Below are 8,883 nucleotides of genomic sequence, written 5' to 3'. Positions count from 1 at the left end.
ATGGAGAATTGTGATGACAATGGTTATGGAGCATTGGGGTGAAATAGATCTTGGGACATTGTGATGTGAAGAGCCATTTAGCATACTGATGACAAGGGCCCTGGAGCATTCTGATGACACAGGCATGGAGCATTGTGATGACAAGTGTTAGGGAACATTGCCATGACAAGGGCTTGGAGCACTGTGATTACAGGAGCCATAGAGCATTGTGATGACAAGGGCGTGGAGCATTGTGATGAAGGGAGTCATGGATCACTGTGACTACAGGGATCACGGAGCATTGTGATGACAAGGATCATGGAGCACTGTGATGACAAGGTTCATGGGGACTTTTGATGACAAGGGTCATGAAGCATTGTGATTAAAGGGGTCATGGAGCACTGTGATTACAGGGGCCATGGAGCATGGTGATGACAAAGGCCATGGAGCATTGTGATCACAATGGTCATGGAGCATTGTGATTAAATGGGTCATGGAGCACTCTGATTACAGGAGCCATGAAGCATGGTGATGACAAATGCCACAGAGCATTCTGATGACAGGTGTCAAGGAGCAATGTGATGAAATGGGTCATGGAACACTGTGATGACATGGGTCATGGAGCATTGTGATGAGAAGAGTCACGGATCATTGTGATTACAGGGTTCATGGAGCACTGTGATGACAAGAGTCATGGAGCATTGTGATGACAGGGGTCATGGAGCATTGTGATGACCAGGGCCATGGAGAATTGTGACGACATGGGTCATGGGGCCTTGTGATGACAGGGGTCATGGAGCATTGTGATGAAAGGGGTCATGGAGCACTCTGATTACAGGGGCCATATAGCATGGTGAAGACAAATGCCATGGAGTATTCTGATGACAGGTGTCAAGGAGCAATGTGATGAAATGGGTCATGGATCATTGCGATGACATGGGTCATGGAGCATTGTGATGACATAGGTCATGGGGCTTTGTGATGACAGTGCTCATTGAGCATTGTAATGACACGGTCATGGAGCCTTGTGATTACAAGTGGCATGGAGTATTGTGATGAAAGCTGTTCTGGAGCATTTTGAGGAAAGTTGTCATGGATCATTGTGATTACAGTGATCATTGAGCACTGTGATGACCACGGTCATGGAACATTGTGATAACAGGGGTCATGGAACATTGTGATCACAAGGACCATGTAGTATTGTGATGACAGGTGTCATGGGTCATTGTGATGTCAGGGGCATGGAACACTGTGATGAAAGGGGTCATGGAGCACAGTGATTACTGGGGCCTTGGAGCATTGTGATTACAAAAGCCATGGAGCATTGTGATGACAGGTGTCATGGAGCATTGTGATGAAAGGGGTCATAGGGAATTGTAATGGCAAGGGCCATGGAGCATAGTGATGAAAGGGGTCAGCGAGGATTCTGATGAAAGTGGTTATTGAATATTGTGATGGAAAGGGCCATGGAGCATTGTGATGACAAAGGCCATGGAGCATTGTGATGACAGGGGTCATGTAACATTTTGATGAAAGGGGTCATGGATCATTGTGATGACAGGGGTCATGGAGTATTGTGATGATAGGGCCATGGAGAATTGTGATGACAATGGTCATGGAGCATTGTGATGACAGGGGTCATGGAGCATTGTGATGACAAGGGCATGGAGCACTGTGATCACAATGGTCATGGATCATTGCGATGACAGTGGTCATGGAGCTTTGTGATGATAGGGGCATAGAGCATTGTAATGACAATGGTCATGGAACATTGTGATGAAAAGGGTCATGTGGAATTGTGAGGACAAGAGTCATACTGCATTGTGAAGAAAAGGTCATGGAGCATTTTGATGAAAGTTGTCATGGAGCGTTGTGATGAAAAGCACCAGGGAACATTGTGATGACAAGTGCCATGGAGCATTGTGATGGCAGGGGTCATGAAGCAATGTGATTACAGGGGCCATGGAGCATTGTGATGAAAAAGGCCATGGAGCATTGTGATGAAAGGTGTCAGCGAGCATTGTGATGAAAGTGGTCATTGAGCATTGTGATGAAAACGCCATGGAGCATTGTGATGACAAGGGTCATGGAGCATTGTGATGACACAGGCATGGAGCATTGCAATGACAAGAGCTCTGGATCATTGTGATGACTAGGGCATGGAGCATCGTGATCACAAAGGCATGGGTCATAGTGATGAAAGGGGTCATGGAGCATTGTGATGAAAAGGGTCATTGAGCATTGTGATGACAGGTGTCATGGAGCATTGTGATGACAAGGTCCATGGAGCACTGTGATAACAGGGATCATGGGGTATTGTGATGACAGTGGTCCTGGAGCATTGTGATGAAAGGGGTCATGGAGCAATGTGATTACAAGGGCCATGGAGCATTGTGATGACAAAGGATATGCAGCACTGTGATGACAAAATACATGGAGCATTGTGATGACAGCTGTAATGTGGCATTGTGATGACAGGGATATGGAACATTGTGATAAATGTGGTCATGGAGCATTGTGATGAAAAGCGCCATGGAGCATTGTGATGACAAGGGCATGGAGCATTGTGATGAAAAGGGGCATGGAGCATTGTGATGACAGGTGTCATGGGCATTGTGATGACAGGGGGCATGGAACATTGTGATGAAAATGTTCATGGCCATTGTAATGAAAAGCACCAGGGAACATTGTGATGAAAAGGGCCATATAGCATTGTGATAAAAGGGGTCATGGAGCACTATGATTACAAGTCCCATGGAGAATAGTGATGAAAAAAGCCAAGGAGCATTGTGATGACAGGGGTCAAGGGGCAGTGTGATGAGAGGGGCATGGACCATTGTGATGAAAGATGTCATGGAACACTGTGACTACAGGGTCATAGGAGCATTGTGATGACAAAGGCCACGGAGCATTGTGAAGAAAGAGGTCATGGAGCATTGTGATGAAAGTTGTCATAGAGAATTGTGATGATAAGCACCAGGGAGAATTCTGATGACAAGGGCCATGGAGCATTGTGATGACAAGTGTCATGGAGCTCTGTGATGACAAAATCCATGGAGCATTTTTATGACAGGGGGCTTTGGGAATTGTGATGATAGGGGGCACGGAGCATTGTGATGAAGATTATGGTGGAGCATTGTGATGAAAGGCACCATGGACCATTGTAATGACAAAGGCCATGGAGCATTGTGATGACAAAGGCCATGGAGCATTGTGATGACATGGGTCATGGGGCATTGCGATGACAGGGTGCATGGAGCATTGTGATGAAAATGGTCCTGGAGCATTGTGATGAAAAGCACCATAGAGCATTGTGATGACAAGGGCCATGGAGCATTGTGATGACAAGGGTCATCGAGCATTGTGATGACAGGAGTCATGGAGCATTGTGATGACAAGGGTCATGGAGCATTGTGATGACAAGAGATCTGGAGCATTATGATGACAAGGGCATGGAGCATTGTGATTACAGGGGTCATGGAGCATCGTGATGACAAGGGAATGGTGCATTGTGATGACATGTGGCATGGAGTACTGTGATGAAAGGAGTACTGGAGCATTGTGAGGAAATGGGTCATGGATCATTTTGATGAGAGGGGTCATGGAACTTTGTGATCATAAGTGCCATGGAGCATTGTAAGGAAAGGGGTCATGGGGCATTGTGATGACTGTTGGCATAGAGCATTGGGATGAAAGGGGTAATGGAGCACTGTGATGACAGTGGTCATGGAGCATTGTGATGATAGGGGAATGGTGCATTGTGATGACAATGGTCATGGAACATTGTAATGAAAGTGGTCATGGAACACTGTGATGAAACAGGAGATGTGTCATTGTGACGACAATGGCCATGGAGCATTGTGATGAAATAAGTCATGCAGCATTTTGATGAAAGATGTCGTGGAGCACTGTGATGAAACGCACAAGGTAGCATTGTGGTGACAATGGCCATGGAGCACTGTGATGACAAGAGTCATGGAGCATTGTGATGACAGGGGGCATGGAACATTATGATGAGAGTTGTCCTGCAGCATTGTGATGAAATGCACCATGGAGCATTGTGATAACAAATGCCATGGAGCAGTGTGATGACAAAGGCCATGGAGCAGTGTGATGACAGGGGTCATGGGGCATTGTGATGACATGGGGCATTGTGATGACATGGGGCATGTAGCATTTTGATGAATATTGTCCTGGAGCATTATGATGAAAAGTACCATAGAGCATTGTGATGACATGGGCCATGGAGCATTGTGATGACACGCGCATGGACCACTGTGATGACAAGGGTTCTGGAACTTTGTGATGACAAGGGCATGGAGCATTGTGACTACAGGGGCCATGGAGCATTGTGATGACAAAGGCATGGTGCATTGTGATGACAAGTGGCATGGAGCATTGTAATGAAAATGGTACTGGTGCATTGTGAGGAATGGCGTCATGGATCACTGGATTGACAGGGTTCATGGAGGTTTGTGATGACAAGGGCCATGGATCATTGTGATGACAGGGGTCATGGGGCATTGTAATGACAGTGGGCATGGAGCATTGTGATGATAAGGGCATGGTACATTGTAGTAACATGGTCATGGAACATTGTGATGAAAGGGGTCAGGGGGCATTGTGTTGATAGGGATCATGGAGCATTGTGATGACAAGAGCATGGAGCATTGTGATGAAAGGGGTCATGGAGCACTGTGATGACAGGGGTCATGGAGCATTGTGATAAAAGAGGTCATGGGGCATTGTGATGACAGAGGCATGGAGCATTGTGATAAAAGGGGTCATGGAGCACTGTGATTACAGGGGCCATGGAGCATTATGATGACCAAAGCTGTGGAGCATTGTGATGAAAGGGGTCATGAAGCATTGTGATGATAGGGGCATGGAACATTGTGATGACAATGGTCACGGAATATTGTGATGAAATGGGTCATGGGGCATTGTGATGACAGGGGTACTGGAGCACTGTGAGGAAAGGGGTCATGGATCATTGTGATGACAGGGATCATAGAGCATTGTGATGACAGGGGTCATGGGGCCTTGTGATGACAGGGGCATTGGGCATTGTTATGACAGGGGGCATGGAACACCATGATGAAAGTTGTCCTGGAGCATTTTGATGAAATTCACCATGGAGCATCGTGATGACAAGAGCCATAGAGCATTGTGATGACAAGGGTCATGGAGAATTGTGATGACATGGGTCATGGAGCATTGTGATGACACGGTCATGGAACATTGTGATGACAAGAATTCTGGAGCATTGTGATGAAAAGAGCATGGAGCATTGTGATGACAAGCGTCATGGGGCATTGTGATGACAGTGGTCATGGAGGATTGTGATGAAAGGGATCATGGAGCAATGTGATTACAGGGGCCATGTAGCATTGTGATGACAAAGGCAATGGAGCATTTTGATGACAAGTGTCATGGAGAATTTGATGACAAGTGTTCTGGAGCATGGTGATGACAAGGGCATGGAGCATTGTGATTACAGGGGCCATGGAGCATTGTGATGACAAGGGCAGGGAACATTGTGATGACAGGAGTCATGGGGCATTGTGATGACAGTGGTCATTTAGCACTGTAATGAAAGGTATCATGGAGCACTGTGATGACAGGGACCATGGAGCATTGTGATGACAAAGGCCATGGAGCATTGTGATGACAAGTGTCATGGAGCATTTTGATGACAAGAGTTCTGCAGCATGGTGATGACAAGGGCATGGAGCATTGTGATTACAGGGGCCATGGATCATTGTGATGACGAGGGTATGGAACATTGTGATTCCAGAGGACAAGGAGCATTGTGATGATAAAGGCAGGGAACATTGTGATGACAGGGGTCATGAAGCATTGTGGTGAAAGGGGTCTTGGTGACTCCATGGTGACTCCAGCACTGACACTGTCCGTAACTTTGGCCCTGACAGTACTCCTAACTCAGGCACTGACACTCTCCAAAACTAAGGCCCTGATACTACTCCCAACTCAGGCACTGACACTGTCTCTAAATAAGGTCCTGACACTACTCCCAACTCAGGCACTGACAGTGTCCCTAACTAAGGCCATGACACTACTCCCAACTCAGGCACTGAAGCTGTCCCTAACTAGGGCCTTGACACTACTCTTTTTTTTTTTTTTTTTTGACACTACTCTTAACTCAGGCTCTCACACTGTCCCTTACCCTGACATTAATCCCAACTGAGACATTGACACTCTCCCTAAAATGCCCCTGACACTATTCCCGTATCAGCCACTGACACTGTCCCTAAGGCTATGACACTACTCCCAAATCAGGCACTGACACTGTCCCTAAATACCACTCTCACACTATGCCTCATTCAAGCCCTGACACTATTCCTAACACAGTCACTGACACGGTCAGTAAATAAGGCCCTGACACTATTCTTATCTCACGCCCTGACACTATCCCTAACTAAGGCCCTCACAATAATCTCAGTTAAAGCACTGACACTGTCCCTAAATAAGGCCCTGAAACTACTCCCAACTCAGGCACTGACACTGTCCCTAACAAAGGTCCTGACACTAATCCCAACTCAGGCACTGACACTTTCCGTAACTAAGGCCCTGACACTACTCCCAACTCAGGCACTGACATTTTGCCTAATTAAGGCCCTGACACTTCTCCCAACTCAGGCACTGACACAGTCCCTAACTAAGACCTGACACTATTCCCAACTCAGGCACTGACACTGTCCCTTACCAAGAGCTTGACAAGACTCTTAACTCAGGCTTTGACACTGTCCCTAACTAAGGCCCTGACACTACTCCTAACTCAGGCCCTGACACTGTCCGATAATTAGGCCCTGACACTACTCCTACCTCAGGCACTGACACTGTCCGAAACTGAGGCCCTGACACTACATCCAACTCAGGCACTGTCACTGCCCCTAACTAAGGCCCTGACACTAATTCCAACTCAGGCACTGAAGCTGTCCCTAACTAAGGCTCTGACACTACTCCCAACTCAGGCACTGATGCTGTCCCTAAATAATCCCATGACACGTCTCCCAACTCAGGCACTGACACTGTCCCTAACTAGGCCCTGTCTGTACTCCCAACTCAGGCACTGACACTGTCCCTAACTACGGCCTTCAAGCTAGTCTTAATTCAAGCCCTGATACTAGTCCTAACTCAGGTCCCACTCTGTCCCTAACCTAGGGCCTACTGCCATCAATAACTAAATCCCAACACTATCCATAGGTAATGTCCTGGTGCCTCTGTTATCAAGGTCCTGACACTCTCCCTAAGTAAGCCCTGAGGCCTTCACTAACTAAGTCCCTCACACTAGCCCTAACTCTAGTCCTGACATTGTCCCTAATAAAGGCTCTAATGCTAGTCCTAACTAAGACCTGGAAACTATCTCTAACTAAAGCCCTGAAGCTAGACCTAACTCAGACCCTGATGCTAGGTCTAACTCAAGCCCTGATGCGACGCCTGACTCAGACCCTTACACTGCCCCTAAAAAGGGCCCTATGCTAATCCTAACTCAACGTCCTAAAGCTAGGTCTAAGTCAAGCCGTGAATTTAGGCCTAATTCAGGCCCTGACGTTGTCCCTAACTAAGGCCCTGAAGCTGTCCCTAACGTCAGCCTTGCTGCCGTCAAAACTAACGTCCTGACACTATCCTGAGCTAATATCCTGACCCATCTCTTACCAAGGTCCTGACACTTTCCCTATGTAAGCCCTGATTCTGTCCCTAACTGAAGCCCTGAGTCTGTCCCTAACTCAGGCCCAGACTCTGTACCTAACTCAGATCCTAAAAAGTGTTTGAGACCCTGATGCTGCTCCTAAGTCATGCCCTGCCACTGTCCCTAACTAAGGCCCCAACACTGGTTTTAACTCAATCCCTGAGTCTACCCCTCACTCAGGCCCAGACATTGTCCCTAAGTAAGGCCCTGATGCTATCCCTAACTCAGGCTCTGATGCTCTCCTTGCCTGAAGCCCTGACGCTGGTCCTAAATAAGACCCTGATGCTCTCAATAACTAAGGTCTTGACACTATCCCTAGGTCATTTCCTTACACTATGCCTAGACCGTAATCTGACCCTGTCCCTGGCTAAAGTCTGGTCTCTTTTCCTAATTCAAGCCCTAATGCTGTCCCTAACTAAGTCCCTGACTAATCCGAACTAAGGCCCTGACACTGTCTCTAACTAAGGCCTGGAAGCTGTCCCTAATATAGACCCTGCTGCTGGCAATAACTAAAGTCCTGACACTATTCTGAGCTAATATCCTGACCCTCTCTAACCAAGGTCCTAACTCTGTCCCTGTATCAGCACTGACACTGTCCCTAAGTGAAACCCTAGGCTTTCCCTAACTCAGGCTCAGACGCTGTACCTAACTCAGACCCTCAAAATGTCTTTGAGACCATGATGCTCTTCCTAAGTCATACCCTGGCGCTCTCCCTAGCTAAGGCCCTGACGCTAGGTCTTACTCAGGCCCTGTCGCTCTCCCTAAGTCAGGCTCCGACTCTGTCCCTACCTGAAGCCCTGACACTGGTCCTAAGTAAGGCCCTGATACTCTCTGTAACTAAGGTCTTCACACTATCCCTAACTCATTTCCTGACACTATCCCTAGACCTTAACCTAACCCTGTCCCTAGCTAATGTCATGCCTCTTATGCTAACTAAAGCCCTGTCTCTAACTAAGGCCCTGAAATTAGTCCCAAGGCCCTGACACTGTCCCTAAGGCCTTGACACTATTCCTAACTCAGTCCCTGACATTGTACCTAACAAAGGCTCTGACGCTAGTCGTAACTAAGGCCCGGACACTGTCCCTAACTAAGGCTCTGCTGCTATCAGTAACTAAAGTCCTGACACTATCCTGAGCTAATATCCTGACCTATCTCTTACCGATGTACTGACACTGTCCCTAAGTAAGCCC

The 8,883-nt window shown here is 47.4% G+C and overlaps 1 long non-coding RNA gene across 1 annotated transcript; it reads left to right on the top strand.

The window, feature by feature from the left end:
- The first annotated feature begins 3,211 nt into the window (after positions 1 to 3,211).
- Positions 3,212 to 5,282, top strand: LOC309621251. Its single transcript, XR_014239870.1, has 2 exons — positions 3,212 to 3,329; positions 4,814 to 5,282. It is a non-coding gene; the product is annotated as an uncharacterized lncRNA (long non-coding RNA).
- Positions 5,283 to 8,883: the final 3,601 nt, after the last annotated feature.

This window comes from Balaenoptera borealis (assembly GCF_965194805.1).
Source record: "Balaenoptera borealis genome assembly, contig: HAP1_SCAFFOLD_81, whole genome shotgun sequence".
NCBI classification, from domain to species: domain Eukaryota; kingdom Metazoa; phylum Chordata; class Mammalia; order Artiodactyla; family Balaenopteridae; genus Balaenoptera; species Balaenoptera borealis.
The sequence above is the reverse complement of the archived record's forward strand: the minus strand, read 5'-3'. Positions and strand labels throughout refer to the sequence as shown.